Source organism: Podarcis cretensis, assembly GCF_951804945.1.
Source record: "Podarcis cretensis genome assembly, chromosome: 12".
In the NCBI taxonomy this organism is placed as follows: Eukaryota; Metazoa; Chordata; class Lepidosauria; order Squamata; family Lacertidae; genus Podarcis; species Podarcis cretensis.
In genome coordinates this window covers 52,187,181-52,210,265 of record NC_137181.1, presented here as the reverse complement: position 1 = coordinate 52,210,265, position 23,085 = coordinate 52,187,181, and the positions used below count along the sequence as shown (strand labels likewise).

Genomic DNA, 23,085 nt, shown 5'->3' with positions numbered 1-23,085 from the left:
CCTCTTAGGTATGTCCCCAAATGTGCCTTCGGTCAGTAATAATTGAGATCTGTGGGAACATGTAATGAAGAAAATGAATAATGGGGTGATCTGGGTAAGAAGAAAAATGTAAGGGGAAAAGCTGTTCTAAGGAAACCTGCCCTGTTTCGTTGCTGAAACCAGTTTGTTTGAGGGGGGGGGAGTATTGTGTATTAGGCTCACAGCCAGTGATGGGCAAATGCCAGTTTCTTCTTTTCCACATCATTTGAAAGTCCTTATGAAATTCATCGGCATTCTAGTGCATTTTTTTGCCTTATAAACACATTTTTGCAAGCAATTTCCGACGTTCGGTATATCACCCTTTATCTGATGATCACAGGGTGGTTCACAACATAAAAATACAAAATGAGGAGAACCCAAAATATATATTTTTAAAACCCAAGAAAACAAAAAGAAACCAATAACCCCCTTCCTACAAACACATTTAGAAGGACATAGATTGTTTGCAGAGTACCTGGGGGAAAAGAAAATTGCTGCAGAAAACTTAATCCTCAAAGGATGACTAAAAACATGAGCATTAATATTATGATTTCTTTGCAGAAACCCATGAGATTGTATAAATAAAGGGAATAAACCCTATTACATGGATTCTTAGATGTTAATTTCGACTGGTAGAAGCCTAGCCAGGAAAACCTGCTAAGCATGGGTATAATATGATCCAAGTGGATAACTACCATCAACCACATTCTGGGACAAATAGCAGCTTCATTACTGTCTTCAAGGCCAGCCACACATAAAGGACATTGCAGCTATTTACCCTGGAGGTAGTAAAAGCATGAATTGCTGGGACCAGGTTTCATTTCTTCTGAGAAGGGCACAATTGGTGTACAAGATAGAGCTGATGAAACATGTGCTTTTAACTGAGCATCTGGGTGTAGAATTGGGTCCAGGAGAACTCCCAAATTGCAGAAACATTTGCTTCAGGGGGAGTGCAACTCCATCCAGAACAGGCTGAACAACTGATCTGAGATCATCAGGACATCCAAACAAGAATGCTTATCTCTTATCAGGATTGAAACCCATTACATCTATTGCATACATTAAAATTTTGAAGCATTCCCTATCAAAATCTAAATATATTTTATTTATCAACTGCTAAGTATTCATTATTTTATTTTGTTTATTTCTTTATTTTAAAACACCTTACTGTATATCCTGCCTTTGTCCTAAGACTCAAAGATGGTTAAAAGAATAAAACAATAAGGAATGGGGAGTGGCGGTGGAAATCAACAGTATTGTAAAATAGAACAATGCAGTGAATATTGCAAGCAAGCAGGTTTTCTAGAAAGCTTGATGTTTATCAAACTGAAAATTCTGAACCTGTGCATCAAAGAGGTAAAACATATGTACCAGATTTGCATGTGCACACATACAAGCTAGTTGCATTAGCTTTGTGGAAAATGACTAACTGTGGCATCATGTCTACTCAGAAATAAGTCACATTGAATTCAAAGGGGATTCCTCCCAAATAAATGGTTTCAGACCTTCAGGCTAACTTGGCCAGATGTGCCATTTTGAAATTGCTAGTTGGCTTCATAGCTGTTCTAGCAATGCAGGCTTTCTTCTACCAATACATAAAACTAGGAGATCAATTAACAAGTGCAAAAAGACACACTCCTCAATGAAAATGCACAATAAAACTGTCCCCAATACATGGACAAATGGATTCTCAACCTGGAGGGGCTGGTAAATATGTCAGTATACTATAATCAGAAAGTGGCAAGTAATACAAATAATTTTGCCAATGTGGCTAATCTGCCACAATGACTGAGCGTTCAGTGCAGAGGTGCTGGTGTTGTTTGGGCTGTAGATTAAGCCAACAACATCACATGCTCATGCAGCTCCAAGAAAAACTCACCTCTCTGGAAATCATGCAGGCTACACATCACATTGCAGTAACTCTTTTCCTGATAAAAGTCATACATACCACTTACCTTCAAAAGAAAAGTTGCACTAGTACACAATCTGAATTGATTTCAGAGGAGCTAATGGAGAAATCTTCTACCAGCTGAACAGAAGCTCTGCTCATTTTATTCAAGGTGTTCGGCAAGCTAAACAAGATGCATGTCTTACTGTTTGCAAATGCTTGGTTTCAGTTATGCATCTGTTACACAATTGCTTCTTCTATATTCTGAGTCATTGGTAGTGTCCAAAAATAGTCCTTTCATCTTAAATTAAGAGAAGAGCATTATAGATCATGCAGACGGAAAATCCTGTCTCCTTGCTACTAACAAATACGCTACAGGGCCTTAGACTAAGAAAACTGCTGTATTATATCTTAATGCTAACAGATGCTACTGCTGGCCTGCTTAAGAGATCGAGAAAGAAAAGAAGTGGGTGGAAAGAAAAGAGAGAAGGATGAGGGATTTACAAATGAATACATTATTTGCATACATGTAGGTATTGGGGAAAGGAAAATTAAAACTTTGTGCATAAAAAGGGGTGTTCACCTGTTATGTTCAACAAGAGTACAATCTGTGTACCTATGTACACATAGTTGAGCTGTACACTTGTACAATTGCCCACATGTAGCATTCAACAGGTGTATAGTTTATGTAGGTATGTACACAACAGTTGAGATGTACAACACAACAAACATACACCCTTTCACACAAACACTTGTACATACATAGACAACAGCTTGCGCCTGCATTCAGTGCAAAGAATGAACAAGCATTATGCTTATAAGAATGGCAAGCTACTTCTGGCTCATAAGACATGTGCTTTTCAGTTCCTTGTTCTACTCTCCAAAGTTTCATAATCAATTAATTTTCCTTGACAAATTCATACTGTATTGGTTGTACCTTTCTGTTTCCAAAAAGATGTTCCAAAGTGCATGTTAGTTCCTGAGAGGAAATAGAAAATAAGCAGACCAGTACCCCAAGTTAGCCAAAGTTGAGTCAAGACCGTTGGGTTCAATAAGCATGTTTAGGTACTGAAGTAAGATTATTTGCATCTGCCCAACTTTGGCAAGTCACATTTTGGGAATAATTCACAGGACTTGTTGCTAGGTACCATGTCTCTAGGATCCTACTTCAGCCTTCATCACAACAGTGGCTCCCTGACTTAGATTTCTCTTCAAAACAAAAGAAAAGAAAAAAATTCCTTCCAGTAGCACCTTAAAGACCAACTAAGTTAGTTCTAGGTATGAGCTTTCGTGTGCATGCACACGAACGCTCATACCTAGAACTAACTTAGTTGGTCTTTAAGGTGCTACTGGAAGGAATTTTTTTTCTTTTATTTTGTTTTGACTATGGCAGACCAACACGGCTACCTACCTGTAATTAGATTTATCTTGTCAAGTGTGTCAGAATCAAGGTCCTTTCCGGAGATAGATTCCAATTTATACAATAAATATACAACATGTAAAAATCCAGTTGATTCAAAAGACTACTCAGTTGTAGTCTGCACATTGAAAAAGGCAAATTGCCAATTAACAGCCCTGGTTTTTGTGTGGTTCTTGTTACACATGCATTCCTTTGGCTTCGACTCACTTTGTAAAAAGTTGCAAACGTGTCTATTTCTGTAGCCAGATCCCCATATTTTATACAGAACCTAGGGTAGTATACATAGTTTTGGTCAATGTTGGATGGCTGATTCCAATCACCCACCCCCTCTCTTTCCTCTTCCAAAGATCACACTCTTGGAAATGACTTGTATCTACCATCTCCTGTAACAGGGCTACACATTTTTTCTTCCAAACCAAGTAAAAATACCTGAGCTTTAGCAATAGTACCAATCTGTCCTTAGCTGAACTAAGTAAGATAAAGATAGGAAAATACCATCCTTTCAAAAACATCTTAACCCAACTCTTCTGGGGTAAGGGGAAAAAATTAATAATTTAATCAAGGCAAGCTAGGATCAATCATGCTATTTGAAAGGATTTCCTGATGAATGACAAGTCATTAAATGGACCTGCTGAGAAAACAAACCAGCCCATGCGAGGTCTCAATAATGTGATCTTGGAATGTCAAATGGAGGCGGGGAATTGAGGAGCAAAACTATTGAACCAAAGGGAAATATTAAAAGTAAGGATTGTTCAATTTTCTTGTGAACTTGTAAAGAACAAAGCTACAACAGGTGACTTGAACTGTTTGATCAATGATTGTTAAGAACAGTTTGTTCAGGTCTCTTTCTTCTTCCTCTTCCACACCCCAAGCATTATGCAGTTATGGAAAGGTGCTTTTTAAATGCATTTTGGCTGAGACATTATGCAGGTGCACAACAAGCTAACCAAAGGCTGAAAATTAATAGCTTAGGACTAATAATTGCTCATCCTCTGTACAGCAGAACATTCAGCCCAAATCTGCATGTATGCCTATATTTCATTAACTCTTTTGCCCCAGGAAGTGAAGATACTGTTCTCCTTGCCTAAGTTCTGATGTGACTCTTGATTCAGCACAGAAACTCTGTGGGTGTTAAGGGTTATCTGTGTGCTCTGTTGTCCTTAACTTTCTGTCAGAAGCTACCAGGGCTCGCCCAACATATTTTGCTGCCTGAGATCAAGGGCAAGATGCTGACTCCTGTTGCCATATTTTGAAGAGCAAAAAAGAGGACACATTTGCCGACTTCTGCTTTTAACTATGGATCGCTATGATGACTCTCATTTCAAAACAGAGGATGTGTCCTGGGAAAAGAGGACATATGGCAACCTCCCCATACAGAGGATTCCCATGTTATTTCAACAATGGTGGTGAGATCTACTGAATCTCAGATAGCATGGTTAGTTTAGGGGGGTAGGCCAGGGAGGCGGCATGGAATACACATATTTTTCACTTGAAAGGGGAATGGTTAGGAGGGGGTGACCTAGAAGGAACATCTCTCCCCCCCCCCCAGCATTTGCTGCCTGAAGTGGTCACCTCATTTTGCCCAACAGTAGGGCTGGCCCTGGAAGTTACCATAATAGTGTACAACCAATCCACATGTAACCCATCAAATGAAAGCCTGGAATGTCAGGCTGAAACTACACAACAACACAGGGAGAAGGGTGGGTGCTGTAAACCCATACCTTCCTTCATGCGTTGTCCGGTGACATTTAGTGGGGAAAGTGTGGGTGACATCATCACAGCAGCATGTCCCACCACTCTGCTCCATTGGCTGCCATTGGGGCAAGGAAATGCTACAATCCTGGCATCATGCAAGGTCTTTTCTTTTTCTTTTAAAAAAATAATATTTATTAAGAGTTTAAAGATTACAAAAAGAAAGAAAAAGAATTAAACAAATCAATATAATACAATACAAAAACAAAAACAAAAACACTACGTAGAACATTGAGTTAACAAAACAAAACAAAAACAATTAAAAACACTTCCAATATTTTCAATCTTAACTTTCATTCACTTGTTTCATTGACTTCCTCACGCCTCCCTTTTTGTATTCCACTTCAATTAACTGTTTCAGCAATTCCTTTCCATCTTCTTCTGTTTTCTGTCCTGTAATTAAGCTTAACATATTCTAACCTTGTTTTTTTCCCCTTTAATACATTAACAATCTATCTGTACCTAGTTCCTTATAACATTTCTGCCAAAGCCATATAACTTCATTCCACCATTTTTCTAAAGCTCATTAATTTTACAATATTTCTGTAAATAATCTTTACATTTTTTCTAATCTTCTTCCACCGACTCTTCTCCCTGGTCTCGGATTCTGCCAGTCATTTCCGCCAATTCCATATAGTCCATCAGCTTCATCTGCCATTCTTCCCGGGTGGGTAAATCTTGTGTCTTCCAATACTTCGCGATGAGTATTCTTGCTGCTGTTGTTGCATACATAAAAAAAAGTTCTGTCGTTCTTTAGCACCAATTGGCCAACCATGCCCAGGAGAAAGGCCTCTGGTTTCTTCAGAAAGGTATATTTAAATACCTTTTTCATTTCATTATAAATCATCTCCCAGAATGTCTTAATCCTTGGGCATGTCCACCAAAGGTGAAAGAATGTACCTTCAGTCTCATTACATTTCCAACATTTATTTTCGGGCAAATGGTAAATTTTTGCAAGCTTGACTGGTGTCATGTACCACCTGTAAATCATTTTCATTAAATTCTCTTTTATGGCATTACATGCCGTAAATTTCATACCTGTGGTCCATAACTGTTCCTAGTCAGCCACCATAATGTTATGTCCAACATCTTGTGCCCATTTAATCATAGCAGATTTCACCGTTTCGTCCTGAGTGTTCCATTTCAATAGCAAGTTATACATTCTTGACAGATTCTTAATTTTGGGATCTAACAATTCTGTTTCCAATTTTGATTTTTCCACCTGGAGGCCAACCTTTTTATCCAAGTTATATGCCTCCATTATTTGGTAATAATGAAGCCAATCTCACACTTTGTTTTTTAATTTTTCAAAACTCTGCAATTTTACCCTGTCTCCATCTTGTTCCAAAATTTCCCAATATTTCGGCCATTTGGCCTCCATATTGAGTTTTTTCTGTGCCTTCACTTCCATTGGTGACAACCATCTTGGGGTTTTATTTTCTAACAAATCCTTATATCTTATCCAAACATTAAACAATGCTTTTCTAACAATATGGTTTTTAAACGCTTTATGTGCTTTTACCTTATCATACCACAGATATGCATGCCAACCAAATACATCGTTAAAACCTTCTAAGTCTAGCACATCAGTATTTTCAAGAAGCAGCCATTCTCTCAGCCAGCAAAAAGCAGCTGATTCATAGTAAAGTTTAAGGTCTGGGCAAGGCCTTTTCTTTTGAGTATATTGCTAGGAAAACACGTATGGGTGGCAAGTACTTGTCTCCCCATAACAGTCCTTTGGGAAAATGTGTTAAACAGAAAAGAAGGCGCTGGGCCCATGCGCCATTGCACCAAGCCAACAGTGCAGGGCGGGCCTTTTTGGGCAGGGTGGGGATAAGGTTTAGTGTTGTGCCCAAACCCATCCTCCAATTTCAAAGTGTTCTTTCCCTGAGAAATAAGCTGCTGTTTCTCCACGATCTGCCTTTCTCAGAACACCTTCAAATTCCTTTAGAATTTAAGAACCTGCTGGATGAGGCCAAAGGACCATTGAGTTCAATATCCTGTGCTCACAGTGCCAAACTCGATGCCTGTGAGGAACGCACAAGCAGGACCCGAGCAAAAGGGCACTCTCTTTTCCCCCTGCCGTCTCCAGCAACTGATATTCCGAAGCATTACTGCCCCTGACCAATGAGGTCTGGTGGTGATGACATGTGATACTATGTGATCCCTGTATGTCTGCCAACATGCTGTGAAGAAGCCATTTCAGGTTTCTCTCTTCTTGTTTGCTTTAAAGCAGCGGGTCTCAACCTGTGGGTCCCCAGATGTTGTTGGACTACAACTCCCATCATCCCTAGTTAGCAAGGCCTGAGCTCAGGGATGATGGGAGTTGTAGTCCAACAACATCTGGGGACACACAGGTTGAGGACCAATGCTTTAAAGGAAACATGCTGAAATAGCAGCAGACAAGGCTGTGTACAGATTTGAAAAGATGAATTTAAGCTTAGGCTGCAGAAAGGAAATGGAGCTTTAACTGCTTGCCCTCTGAAATGGCAGCTTTCACAGTGAAGATCAAACTTCTGAGAAATTCAGAACAAGGGGCGTCTTACCCATAGAGACTGGTGGCACGCGGCGCCAGGGCGCCAAGGTCTGGAGGGTGCCAGGGAGAGGCGGAGGTTCCCAGCATCAGCTCGCCGCCCATACCCACCTCCACCATGCCGCGCCGAAGCAGTGCCACACCCGGAGCCTCCATCTGCCGTGGCCACCGTGGCATGAAGTGGCTAGCTGATTCCAACCTCCACCTCTTCCCCGCCGGAGGAGCCACCCTCCAGCCACTGCCCGCCTCCTCCAGCCCCGCCGGCAGCGCTGTCCTCCCTAAAAAAGCTCTGGGAAATGGGGGGGGGGGGGGCGCCGGAGGGAGCTTTGCACCACGGCACTGGATATGCTTAAGACGGCCCTGTTCAGAACCATACCAGCCCTGACTAGATGCAGGAAGTGCAATGGACAATAATGTGAGCTGAGGTCCTGAGCTGAATGTTTGCTTAAGCAATGCATTCATAAGGTGGCATGAGCCAAACCATGCTGTCTCGTGCCCATCTCTTCTCAAACTGCCCTGCTGCCCTGGGCTCCTTTGGAGTCAGGTGCGGAATATAAATTCTAACTCAACAAACAAACAAACAAATGTGAGGATGATAATACTGGCCTACATCAGAGGATTGTTGTAAGGATAACTGAGATACTGAATGCCAAGGGCTTTGAGCACCCTGAAGCATAAATGTCATTAGCTTTGAGCTACTTATTCTGGGCTGAGCTGTTGCTCCTAGATCAATTCTCCTTCAATTCCAAAATAATGAACTGCCATCATATCTGTATTTGAGATAGCACCTTTGTGCTTTGAGCACTCTGCAACACTAAGTATTCTCTGGGAAAGTTAAGATAGGAAATGTCACCTTTATTGTAGCATCTGCCATAACAGATTATAATGATTCTCTCGTACCGTTCTGGGCAAATACAAATTTTACACTGTCTGTTTTTAATTAGGGATTGCACTCTCCTTTATACTTATTTGATCTTGTCAGTTTCAAAGCTGTCCTTTAATGCTTGGCTGGCAGTTTTTAATTGCTCGCCAAATGCTTATTATAAAGCTTTCGTAAAAACCGCGCATTGTTCACAGTGGATAGCTGTCAGGGAACTGCCATCAGGGCCAGAGGGAGAGAGCGGGCTCCAGAGGGATTCCAGAGAGCGTCCCGGGATGGGGAGAGGCAGCCCATCTTCTGGGGAAGGGAATCAGCGTAGCACCAGTGGAGAAGGGGGGCAGATGGGGGAATCGGCGAGGCGGTCCCATGACTCCTTGCCGGGGACCAGCGGGGAGAGTAAGGGTCCTCCGCTGCCCACACCCTCCTTGCGCAGAAGGCTTCTGCGCAGGGAGAGTAGGCGGAGACTAGGCGTCAAAGAGCTTCTTTGCTGGAAGAAGTTCAAGAAACGCCCACTGATGGATTCTGCCAGCGATTGAGGCAGCCATGGGTGAGTGGCTGTCCAGACAGAAAAGGTTCACTCAGGCAACCCAGCCAGGTGTGGCACCGGTTTACGCATGAGCAACCCCTAGAACCATTACAATAGCTATTGCAAAAACAACAACAACAACAACAACCCCAACCTGTTGCTATTGCAACTCGTGACTGAAAATATTGTACATAATATGATGGTCAATTCATATTTTTTTAAAAATAATATTTATTAGAGTCTAAAGATTACAAAAAGAAAGAAAAAGAATTAAACAAATCAATATAATAAAATACAAAAACAGAAACAAAAACACTACATGAAACATTGAATTAACAAAACAAAACAAAAACAATTAAAAACACTTCCAATATTTTCAATCTTAACTTTCATTCACTTGTTTCATTGACTTCCTCACGCCTCCCTTTTTGTATTCCACTTCAATTAACTGTTTCAGCAATTCCTTTCCATCTTCATCTATTTTCTGTCCTGTAATTAATCTTAACATATTCTAACCTTGTTTTTTTTCCCTTTAATACATTAACAATCTATCTGTACCTAGTTCCTTATAACATTTCTGCCAAAGCCATATAACTTCATTCCACCATTTTTCTATAGCTCATTAATTTTACAATATTTCTGTAAATAATCTTTAAATTTTTTCCAATCTTCTTCCACCGACTCTTCTCCCTGGTCTCGGATTCTGCCAGTCATTTCCGCCAATTCCATATAGTCCATCAGCTTCATCTGCCATTCTTCCCGGGTGGGTAAATCTTGTGTCTTCCAATACTTCGCGATGAGTATTCTTGCTGCTGTTGTTGCATACATAAAGAAAGTTCTGTCCTTCTTTGGCACCAATTGGCCGACCATGCCCAGGAGAAAGGCCTCTGGTTTCTTCAGAAAGGTATATTTAAATACCTTTTTCATTTCATTGTAAATCATCTCCCAGAATGTCTTAATCCTTGGGCATGTCCACCAAAGGTGAAAGAATGTACCTTCAGTCTCATTTCATTTCCAACATTTATTTTCGGGCAAATGGTAAATTTTTGCAAGCTTGACTGGTGTCATGTACTACCTGTAAATCATTTTCATTAAATTCTCTCTTAGGGCATTACATGCCGTAAATTTCATACCTGTGGTCCATAACTGTTCCCAGTCAGCCATCATAATGTTATGTCCAACATCTTGTGCCCATTTAATCATAGCAGATTTCACCGTTTCATCCGGAGTGTTCCATTTCAACAGCAAATTATACATTCTTGACAAATTCTTAATTTTGGGATCTAAGAATTCTGTTTCCAATTTTGATTTTTCCACCTGGAAGCCAACTTTTTTATCCAAATTATATGCCTCCACTATTTGGTAATAATGAAGCCAATCTCGCACTTTGTTTTTTAATTTTTCAAAACTCTGCAATTTTACCCTGTCTCCATCTTGTTCCAAAATTTCCCAATATTTCGGCCATTTGGCCTCCATATTGAGTTTTTTCTGTGCCTTCGCTTCCATTGGTGACAACCATCTTGGGGTTTTATTTTCTAACCAATCCTTATATCTTATCCAAACATTAAACAATGCTTTCCTAACAATATGGTTTTTGAATGCTTTATGTGCTTTTACCTTATCATACCACAAATATGCATGCCAAAATATGATGGTCAATTCAACCTAGACTGCCAGTATCAACTCTCCCATTTTACCTTATAGAATCTCTAGGAGTTGGAAACTTTGCAGAAGTTTAACACAGACAGTCTTTTCCATGACTGCAGAACTGCTCCATCGGTTGCCTTTCTACCTACCATGACCAGGATCCTAAGACAAAGTAACTTAAGGAAACTCAAGGAAAACAAGCTTCCCCTCCCCCCCACTGCAACCAGCTGTGCCCCGCCTCTCCAAGACCATATGGAACATGGCAATGGGGGCTTATGTGAACTTCTTTAACTTAACTTAGAATCTAAGCCTGATTTTGAGCAATCCCACCCTCAGAAAGAAACCCCGGATGCCTAAACTAAATTGTTTAAGGGGATCCTTTGATTTTTCAGACAGACCTTTCAGAGGGGGTGCAAGTGGCTGTAGGGAGGAGGAAAGGAAAGGAAACTTCCCCAAATTTCCTTAAATTAACTTATCTTCAGTTTTGAGCCACAGTCTGTTAAAAGAGATTTGACCAGCAATTTATTTTAAAGGTTCTGAAAGGTCACCAGCACTGAAACGCTTTTACTTCCCCCCGCCCAAAAATATCCCTGACATGTTTAATTTGATCTGGAACCTCCAAATGCCTCTTCCCTTAAACTCAGGTGAAAGTTGGGAGCAGCAGAACTCAACCGAGGAATTTCTCAATCCCTATCAGAGCTTCTTCATTTTTCTTTGAAATATCTTGCTTATCAGGACTTGAGCAGGAACATCCGTATTTGCATTGCATGTTGCTTTAGGTGAAGATGCAAATCTGTTTTACCTGAGGATGTAAATCCATCAAATTCTGCCAAAAGCTTAAGGGAAGGCCAATGTAGATGGTTCAACTCAGCTGAAACACATGGAGACGGAGCTAAAAGAATTTCCATCGGTGCTGCTCTGAATATTCTCTGCTGAAGGTAGAACATTCTGAATATTCTCTGCTGAAGGTGAATATTCTCTTGCAGAAGGTAAGTTCTGGGTAGAATTCCCCCATCCTCATTTTTATTTTCATTTTTAAAAAATAACATTATATTGTAACAATATGTAGCCAAACCCATTATACGTTGAAAATACTTGCTTCCAATGCAGAAAAAGAAAAGAAATGAAGAAAGATAAAAAGGAATATGAACTGGGGAGAGGATAACAAAACTCTACAGGCACCTCCCCAATCATGTGTGATCAGCATGTGCAGGACTGCTGACGAATGTGTGATTTTTGGGACTGAAAGAGGACAGGGTGGGGGTGACATGGGGTGGGGGCAGAATGGGCCAGAATGTGAATTGGACAGATGCATGCAGCAGCTGGGAACAGAACCCCGTGTATGTATGAATTCCCCTGTAGAGCACCATGAATAAACTAATAGGAAAAATAGCATCATTTTTAATGTTAGTCCTGAAATGGAAAAAAATTAAAAAGCCCCACTCATCCTCATAGTTTGTTTGTTTGTTTTTAAGTATGCTTTTTCTGTTTATGGGAATGTTCAAGGAGGCAGGAGAAGATATATTGTTTAATAATATCCTTCCTAACTTGCACTAGCAAGTTCTATAACTTAGCAGAGTTCTAACATTGCCCTTTTAAATACACAGCATTTAGCTTGTTGCAAGCTTGTTTAAGCATCTCAATATAGGATTCCTGGTAACCCCATTTAGGTAAAGGTACCCCTGACCCTTAGGTCCAGTCGCGGACGACTCTGGGGTTGCGTGCTGAGGGAGCTGGCGTTTGTCCGCAGACAATTTCCGGGCCATGTGGCCAGCATGACTAAGCCGCTTCTGGTGAACCAGAGCAGCGCACAAAAACGCTGTTTACCTTCCCACCAGAGCGGTACCTATTTATCTACTTGCACTTACTTTCGAACTGCTAGGTGGGCAGGAGCTGGGACCGAACAACGGGAGCTCACCCATCATGGGGATTCGAACCGCCGACCTTCTGATCGGCAAGCCCTAGGCTCTGTGGTTTAGACCACAGTGCCACCCATGTCCCGCAATCCCCTTTACTAACCCCGAAAAAGAATAGACACGACACAATCTTGTGTAAAACGTATAAAAGAAGTTTACTCACACATTCAGTTCACAGATGGATCCCTGAAGGCAGACTTAGTTATAGAAGTACATACAAGTGGAATCTATCCCATAAGGAGATAGTCCCTTTGTGTTCTGTTGGCTAGAAGCATTGTTGCTTCTGCGAGGAATGGAGTCAAAGAGAGAGGAGGAGGGCTGTGTGCCTGGTCCTTTTGTCACCCGGACAGGTAAGGTCACACCCACCTCTAGTCACATGCAGAGGAAGTCTGCCCCAGCCCAGGAGGAAATAGGAAATTTTCTACTAGCTGGAGCAAACATCCCTTTTCATGTCCACTCTAGGAATGTTGTATTTGACTGCTATCTGTGTTTCACATCCCACACTGTTTGGTGTCTGTTGGAACTGCTTTGCTCAGTAGAAAGCTGGTTCTTTCTCCTTCTTGAATTGGTTACATGGATGATTCCAACCAAGCATGGAACGTATGACAGCAGAGCACTATGTATCAAATCGGATCTATGTGGCGATGCCACTGTGCGTAAGTAAAAGAACCCTAAGTGGGGAGCTTGGCAAGAAAAGCTGAAATGTCATAGAGAAGGAGTGACATGGAAACAAATGGTGCAAATCCCAGCCTAATTGGAATGACTTAGCAATTTTCTTTCAGGAGTGGAAGCTGAGGCTACACTTCTGGACACACTTTTGACACTAAAGGAAACAGAGGGAAAGTAGGTCTCCATGTCAGGTGAGTTTATCAGCTATTACGTTCCACAAATATTGCCTGGACTTTCTCTTCTGCCGCAGGAAGGGCCACCAACAGCATCTGCCATGGCAGAACAGGGGACGGGAGGAGCCATCACAGTTATTTGATTCGGCGGAGCTGAATTTTGCATGTTGATTTGAAGCAACAGCCCAGTTCCTTAGCTGTAAGCTTCTAGTATACAGTAAATTACTCAAACTGTTTCTGCAGCACTCCTCGTTTTGCGGGCTTTTAATAATGCATTTGAATTTCCTGACCCTTCATGCAAATAAAGAAAAACTCTTAAAGGAAAGGGAACCCATAGTTTAGTCTGGGAACACTAATAAACACAGTCGACTGTCTCTAGGGGGAGAAAGAGCTGTTGAGAAAACTAGGCAAGCTTTAAATTGTCTTATGAAAACTAATTATTGGTACATGACAGTTTAAATCTGGGAGGTGTAATCAAATAACTACACAATGAACTGTGTATTTTATAATATGCTAACATGATTATTCTCTCTGCATAGTACATATGTATATATGTAGATGAGCTGAACTAGCACTCACAAAAAAGCAAACTTTTTCAGCAGGGGGCCAGTCCACTGTCCCTCAGACCTTGTGGGGGCACGACTATATTTTTTTTGGGGGGGGGGGAATAGAAATGAATGAATTCCTATGCCCTACAAATAACCCAGAGATTCATTTTAAATAAAAGCATGAATTCTACTCATGTAAAAACACACTGATTCCTGGACCGTTCGCGGGCTGGATTTAGAAGGCGATTGGGCCAGATCTGGCCCCCAGGCCTTAGTTTGCTACCCATGCTCCAGTACAACAAATTACTTCATCTAAAGTGTGGGTATCTAAGACCCCTTTCCAGTCTGGTAAAGGTCATCACGTTCCTCATCAAAGCATGCAAATGGGTGCAGATTCAAGTGGAATGGAGGCAGTGAGCAAGCCTGTTTCATACGTTTATTATTGGAAGTCCAGTTGTCCAAGAAGATTTCTGTTATGAGTGGGCAAACATCACTGGATATTGCCCAGTAAGTCTAATTTCAAAACAAGCAAGCAAGCAAACTAACAAGCTAACACAACCATACATATTTCCAAACATGAGGGCTACAAAGAGGATCTAAAACATTTTTTGTTGGGGAGAGAGACAATAACAAATTTGGGTGGGGAAGCCAAAGGACACAAAAATATTTGTTCTGAGCAGCTCCTTTGGGTTGTGATGGTGGCTTTCTTCCTAGGCGAGAGATCAGATTGACTTGAGGGAGTTAGAATCATAGAATCATAGAGTTGGAAGAGACCACAAGGGCCATCGAGTCCAACCCCCTGCCAAGCAGGCAACACCATCAGAGCACTCCTAACATATGGTTGTCAAGCCTCTGCTTAAAGACCTCCAAAGAAGGAGACTCCACCACACTCCTTGGCAGCAAATTCCACTGTCGAACAGTTAAGGGAGTGCAAGAAGATCAGACCTCTCCATTCTTAAGGAAATCAGCCCTGAGTGCTCACTGGAAGGACAGATCGTGAAGCTGAGGCTCCAATACTTTGGCCACCTCATGAGAAGAGAAGACTCCCTGGAAAAGACCCTGATGTGGGGAAAGATGGAGGGCACAAGGAGAAGGGGACAACAGAGGACAAGATGGTTGGACAGTGTTCTTGAAGCTACCAGCATGAGTTTGACCAAACTGCGGGAGGCAGTGGAAGACAGGAGTGCCTGGCGTGCTCTGGTCCATGGGGTCACGAAGAGTCGGACATGACTAAACAACAGCAACAACAAAGTTATCTGGCAGTGGAAGCTGGAATGCCGCTCACAATTGGTAGTTGGTATTTTGTGATTGTTGAGTATTTTGTAATTGGCTTTGCTCATTGTATTGTTCTGGTTGTTTTCTTGCACTTTTCCTGTACCTTTATTTTGTCACTTACTGCTTTGGGGGCCATTAGGCCGAAAGTATATTCATAAAAATAGCATACAAAATTGTGTCAGGAGGAATTGCTTGCAAAAATGTATACATTAGTCAAAACTGCATACAAAAATGTATTTAAGAGAATTTTATACTAAAATGCTGAAGATTTTTCATGTATTATTATTCATTTCATTTCTATACTGCTTTATATTTTTAAGGGGGGGAAATCTCAGCAGTTTGCAACCTGCATTAAAACATCAAATAAAACAATCTAGACTAAAACATTACAGAAGAAAGTAAACTATAAAGTAAATATTCAAAGCGACATAAGAGGAAACTAAATTATCTTACCGATTTCAAAACAAAACAATACAAAGGAGGTATAAATATTACAAATTGTGTATAAACATAGACTTGGCATGGAATTTATATATACTGTATTATTTTAAATGTTGGTTAACTACCATAACAAGCTTGTAATGTTTATAGGTTCTTTATTTGTATTGAATAAGCGTATTTTTTTCATTTTTCTTCCCTCCCCTTTTTCACATCTTATTTTACTCTGTGCACTATATACATAGTAACACACACACACAATGGTACCTCGGGTCAAGAACTTAATTCATTCCAGAGGTCTGTTCTTAACCTGAAACTGTTCTTAACCTGAAGCACCACTTTAGCTAATGGGGCCTCCTGCTGCTGCTGCACCGCCGGAGCACGATTTCTGTTCTCATCCTGAAGCAAAGTTCTTAACCCGAGGTACTATTTCTGGGTTAGCGTAGTCTGTAACCTGTAGCGTTTTTAACCTGAAGCGTATGTAACCCGAGGTACCACTGTATATACAATCTTTTTAGTTTTCAAAAAAGAATATTGGCCCCCTCAAAAAAAAAAAAAATGGGGGTCCAAACCTGACTTGGCCCCTAAGAGTCGGTGCCTATGGAAGTGACTGTTGCCATGACGATGCTCAGCAAACCAAGACTAGGATTTCCCTGCGGCCACTAGGAGTGTTGTATTGAGTTAAGCCCTTTCACATTTGAGTTCATCATGGCAAGCTGCTAAGGGGTAGGCCTTGCAAGAGAAGATAAACTTCACACCTCCAATGGCTTATTCTGATGCTGATGAAGGCATAACCACATTTCAGAATTCTCGATTAAGACACCAGGAATCTGGTTCTCTTCATATTAGATCTTTCCTTTCCACCTGTTTGCCCTGCCCCACTCCATCAGTTTCCATCCTTCATGGGGGTTAAAAAAAGAAAAGAGAGTCCACAAATTGGTGCAAATGGTAGAGAACTGAATTTAAGATTGGAAAATTGAGAAACTCAGACTTCCAAAACTGGAAGATCAGACAGCTGCTTATGTAACTTAAATACATTAGGAGCTATTTATTTGTAGTTTCGCTATTCTTCACAAACACCCTTTAGACCCCCTCCTCACAACATGTTGGTTTTGCATCTAATAAAAGGGCAACTTGGTGCTTAGTGAAGTCAAACAGTGAATTACATAGTTAGTCTCTGCTCCCAAAATGAATAACATTAAAAAAAAACCCCACACCAAACTATAATTAGGCTAATCGTGAAAAGCTGGAAATATGACATCTGTCTTCAATCATTGACTCATAACTATGCATAGAAATGAATTACCTGGTAATGATATCAGGACTTCTACTCAGTAATATATTTTCCTATTATTTTAGATGTCCACCATTAGGTTTTATGACTCATAAAAGTCTCTTTGAAACAGCCTATGCGTGTTATTTCTTTCAGGTGAAAAGCAGCCTTTGCCCAGGTGTTTAAAACGAACCCCTTGAATGATTATTTGCTGATTCCTTTTCTTCCCACACCTTTTGTCAATTAATTAAAAACATCATCTGTTTTTGATATATCTGATGGTTCTGCTAGGCAAAGTTCATACCTATTAATTATTCCCATCAAGAAAACTAGTGATTTTTATTATTACTTTCTGTTCCAGGCTGTTTGCTGTATACATGTCTTGACCAATCAATGAACAACACCAATATAGGCAAAACACAGCAAGGAAAATATAATGTGTTAATGGACATGGTCAGCAGGGCAACCAGGAGTTGAAATTTAGTGTTTTAATGATGAAATCCATGCCTTTCAATACAAGGGGACAGTGCAGACAAACTACTATCTTTACCTCATCTTCTAACCATAGCTAGGAAATTAGGAACATGCTGTAGTCTCACACAACACTGCCCCTTAAATGGATTGCTTCAACCATGGTGTAGTGCCTGATTCCTCCATCTCAGTTGACTAGCATAGCCTCTTCAGTTCAAGAGAATTTGGTTAGCATAAACCATGGTTAGTGATGATGCTACACTGCAGATACAGCAAACCATAGAAGGGGAATATAATGTGTTAAGTTGTGGGTGAACATATCAGACGACACAGCGATTCTCCAAACAGCTCTTGTTTATTCACAGGTCAGGACAGAACTGAAATGAAGGGTTCAGCCAGCCTGCTTATATAGAGCTCCAGTACAACGTAACTGTAACAACTTTCTGTAATTATCCAATCACTGAACGTCACTTTTGATCCCTTATTTGCATATGTGGACCTGAACTATCTACAGTATCCCCCTGCGGGCCCAGGGTGACAACTTCAGTACATAACATAGTGGGTGTTTTCTTTTTCTTTTTTTCATATTTAAATGCTCCTGCAATGTTCATGATCAGGGGTCAGCAAACTTTTTCAGCAGGGGGGGCAGTCCACTGTCATGATCATACTGCTAGAACTGGGAACTTTCAGTTCTGACTGCCCTGCAAGTCCCTTAAAAAATGGGTGGGTGGGGCGATGACAAATTTGCATAACAATTGCATATGCTAATTTATATGTATAGGTGTACATTTAGTATGGATTTGCGCCAAGATTTGCTACCTCTGCCCCTTCCCCCTTATTTAATCATGATATGTACTCAAGTGTTAATTAATACCCTGCATCTGTCTGCCTTACTAAACAGCTGAACGGTATCATAACTGAGAGCTGCTTTTTGCTTTCTTTTTAAAAACATCATTCGCCACTATACATTTGCAGTGCATTCAAAAGCCAGATGTCTGGTAATATGATAACCTTGCCATTCCAATTAACGCAGGCACTCTTTAATACAGGGTACATAGTACCAATGAATAATGCAGGGAGTCTGCATCCAAATAAATAATGTAGAGAACAGAGTGAACAAAAATATTGCAGCCCACAACAGCCTTTCCATATCATGTTTTACAGCTCACATCCATTTAAACATTTCTGAGAACTGAATAGCCATTACTTTGTGACCATCTATTGGCCAAAAAGGTTCTGGCTTCATGCATGGTTTATTAGGACCAGACTTCTATCATAATGCCTCTATTAAAAAGTCTGGTGTGAAGGTCTTTAGAATATTGTGTTCAATTTGGCTCAACTCTTTTAAAAAAGGACATAGCAGATGTGGAAACAGGACAGACAAGGGCCAGTTACGGTACAATCCTATATATCTCTCTACTCAAATGAAATAAGCCCCATTGATGGGACTGACTCTAATGAAAGTATATATTTAGGACTGCAGCCTAAGGCAGGGAGGCTTAATCCATGGCCCCCCAGATGTTTTTGAATTCAACTCCTGCCAACCCCAGCCAGCATGGCCATTGTTCAGAGATAATGGGAGTTGTAGTCCTACAGGTCTGGAGAGTGGGAAAATGCACTTCAAATTTGCTTTAAAGGTATAGGGTATACACAGAGTGTATTTCTCAATACATATTTTTATTTGTTTTATCGTGTTTGGTTTTAATGCCTTGCACCACTATCGTATTGCTAAATGCCTAGCAGCTTTTAAATATGAATTAAAAACAACAACACCAAAGCAGAAATACATGGGACATTGTGACATCACAACTAGGGTTGGGCGATATCTGGTTTTCCACACCATGACATATCACCAGTTAAGTATCTATATATCACAATGTCTGAAATAAGGATGGAACTATGCAGAGGCAAACAGTAGGGCCAGGTAGTATCTGGGACTCAGCTACACAGCTGCAATTATAACATTATTAAGTCTGTTATAAAAATGTGACACCATATATTTTAGTGTTTTTTCCCCCATGGCATTTCCATAGCATTTTTCTAATATCTGTGTAGATCCAGCCCAGGTTTTCAACACTGTGATATATCACCAGCTAAACATTGTGATATATGAATATATAAAGGTAAAGGTAAAGGTACCCCTGCCCGTATGGGCCAGTCTTGACAGACTCTGGGGTTGGTGCGCCCATCTCACTCAAGAGGCCGGGGGCCAGCGCTGTCCGGAGACACTTCCGGGTCACGTGGCCAGCGTGACAAAGCTGCATCTGGCGAGCCAGCGCAGCACACGGAAACGCCGTTTACCTTCCCGCCAGTAAGCGGTCCCTATTTATCTACTTGCACCCGGGGGTGCTTTCGAACTGCTAGGTTGGCAGGCGCTGGGACCGAGCAGCGGGAGCGCACCCCGCCGCGGGGATTTGAACCGCCGACCTTCCGAACGGCAAGCCCTAGGCGGTGAGGCTTTTACCCACAGCGCCACCCGCGTCCCCTATGAATATATAGTGATGTCTAAAGTAAGAATGGAGCTATGTAGAAGCATTGGCAAGCTTCACAGTTTTTCCCACATTGTGATTTTTGCATAGCACGCACATGCACACATACACACAAACACACATCATGATTTGTGATATATTGCCCGGTAAAAAATGATGAAACTGATATCACAATATGGACTTCAAACTGGTTTTGGATATATATATTGATATATCACTCAGCCCTAATCACAAAACAGGTAATTTCATAAATGTTGGGGAGATAAATGTGCAGCTGCTGTTTTATGTAATGACCCTAAAATAATCAAGGGCTTGGAGCATCTTTCCATTCAGGAAAGGCTACAGAGTTTGAAGATGTGGAAAAGCACATTTTGAAGCTGCTCTGAACATTGAACACTCTTCGGGCCATTGGCATTTATTCAAAGGGAAGTGCCACGTTTCAAAAACCAAGCTGGAAAAGGAACTGATGGAGCCTTCAGCGATCACAGTCACTCTGAAATGCACACCCACACCCCTATCCCTCACACTTATTATTACTGCTGGGGGTTGCTGAGGATAATGCCAGCTACAAAGCAGAAACAGCATATTCCAGATAAAGCGTGTTCTCCTTCAGGGAGAGCACGTGTTGCGGTGGGGTCTACTGAGCCACCCCTTTGTTGCTGGGTAAGTTCTCCAAGATGGCCGGGGGGCATTGATTGGATTGCCGAGTTGCTGGGGCAAAAGTTATGTTGCAATTTTGGTGGGAGGGGTAAAAGGTTTAAATACTCTGCACACAGCCTTGTACTTTCTCTTTTGCTGCGTGCAACGGATCACCTGGAGCACTTGGACCGTCTGGAGGACAGTGGAGTGATCTTCTCATTGTCTCATTGTCTGGTTACATTTCTTTATTTTCCCCTTCTTTTTAATCTTCTCTAGTCCCTTAATTAATTTAATTCCCCTTTTTCCCCCTGTTTGATTTCTCACCCCACCCCTTACCCTGTCCTGTGGGAAGATTCTCCCTGTACCTGTGAGTGCTGCCTGGGCATAATCCTCCTGGGCTTGCCTTTCCCAGTAGGGAGAGAGCCCCCATTAGGGGCTTTCTTTTGCAAAAAGGTTTTCCCCATTTTTGCCTGTTTAACTGTGGGGCTAGTCAGGGCTGTTCCCAGCTTACCTGGAATCACTTTCATTTATAGTATCCCCATAGGTTGGCTTTATTTTGGGTGATTGCTGTGCTGTTGGCCAAATTTTAATCTAGCCTTTGGCTGGAGCACTATTTTGAGTTCCTTTATTTAATATTGCAATGAGACAAAAAAGGCAGAGAGCAGACGCAGGGAGGCTTTCACGGCCTGCTCGGCCTGCACATATCATTCAAGCCTAAGCCTGCTACAGTTAGCAGTACAATACATTCCCAGCTTACCTGGGATCACTTTCGTTTATAGTATCCTCATAGGTTGGCTTTATTTTGGGTGGGTGCAGTGCTGTTGGCTGAATTTTAATCTAGCCTTGGGCGGGAGCACTATATTGAGTTCCTTTAATATTGAAATGAGACTATAAAAGGCAGTGAGCAGAAGCTGGGAGGCCTGCTCGGCCTGCACATATTTTTCAAGCCTAAGCCTGCTCCAGTTAGCAGTACAGTAAATTGTTAAGTTTCTGTGACATGTGACTCATTCTCTCTATTAAGAATGTATCTGTTTGTTTGCAGGCTCACTTGTTGCTAATGTATATCTTAGGCAGACAGAGTGGAGCCAGGGGCTCTCTGTGCCTCCAATGAGCACTCTTTGTATGCTCTTTAACTATGCTGGTTCTGAACAAGTTTATTTTCTTCAAGTTTGTTTTTCCCTGATAGTGGCAACTGCCATTTTAGAGATGAGCCATTGTGGCTTAGTGGCTAGAGTACAGGATTAGGACCTGGGAGACAGGGTTCATATCCCCCACTTAGCCCTTGTTATAACAAAGCAAAACAAGCTGCTCCTTTTGGACTATTTTGTTGCTGGGTAGTTTGGCCCATTTGTGATATTGCTCCCCCCCCCAAAAAAAAAACAAAAAAAAAAAACTTTGGGTTTCTTGAGGGGGTGCTTCCCTCTAAAGGGCAAACAGGGGTACCTGGACAGGCGGTGGGCTGCCTCGAGTTTGTTATCTCATTGGAAACATTTATGTCTGGCCTGGCAGGTGATCCTAGGGCTTGGCCCGCTTGGCCCTAGAATTTGATGGCCTCTGGCAGCGTTTCTGGCCTGAATAGTGTCCCCATGTGGTGCACAAAGCATTAGTTTCACCTGTTTCCCACATTGGTTAGGTTTTTTCCTTTTGCAGACTGACAGGGCCTTTGCAGATGCCTCCAGAGCTTGCCTCTCCTGCAGAGGATGACTTGCTGATGCCCCAGATGCCTTCTTCCAGAAGGAAGGTCTTCAGAGGCAGGAAAAAGCGGAGCAGGGATGATGCTTACACCTCCTTGCAGGTAAATCACCACTGGGCTCTGATGATGACTCAGACATCACCTTGGACCTCTCCAGGGGTCAGGGTGAGGCTGTTCCAGGTCTTTAGGGATCATCCTGGATAGCTCAGCTGGTCAGCGTATGGTGCCGGTAATGCCTAGGTTGCAGGATTGGTCCCTGTATGGGACAGCTGCATGCTCCCTCATCACTCTACCCGGACACTGAGGTCCAGCGCCGAGGGCCTTTCTGGTGGTTCCCTCACTGTGAGAAGCCAAGTTACAGGGAACCAGTTGGAGGGCCTTCTCGGAAGTGACACCTGCCCTGTGGTACACCCTCCCACCAGATGTCTACTACCAGACTTTTAGAAGACATCTAAAATAGCCCTGTTTAGGGAAGCTTTTACTGTTCCTTCCAACCCCACTATTCTATAAGTGGTAATTCACTATGATGGGAATGTTAGACGCAGGGCTGCCATCATCCCCTTAGCTCGCTAGGATCACAGGGACGGGGACATGTGGACCACTTGCGCAGCTCCACATTTCAAATGGAAATTCCCTGAGCAATAGAACCGGAAGCTGGTATGCAGGAAGCTGGCCTGGTGGCAGCTTTGTTGGGACTTCTTTAGGGTTTCTGGCCAGTGTTGGCCCTGTAAATTTACACATCATGGTGGCAACACAAGGCAGGGCATCTTGCCCAAGCGGGGGCTGGCAAGCAATAACTCAATACCTCTTGCCCATATTTCCGTAAAAATATCGCCC

General features: G+C 41.9%; 1 protein-coding gene across 2 annotated transcripts in view; it reads right to left on the bottom strand.

Moving 5' to 3' along the window:
* Window positions 1-23,085, bottom strand: part of ARPP21 (cAMP regulated phosphoprotein 21) — a 256,531-nt gene that overhangs the window by 193,223 nt on the left and 40,223 nt on the right. The window contains exon 1 of one of the 2 annotated variants that reach the window (XM_079947782.1): window positions 1,974-2,262. The exons of the other annotated variant lie outside the window; for it this stretch is intronic. The gene's annotated coding sequence lies outside the window, so the exon portion shown is untranslated. Of the gene's footprint in view, window positions 1-1,973; window positions 2,263-23,085 lie in introns of those variants that run through there. 2 annotated transcript variants of the gene reach the window in all.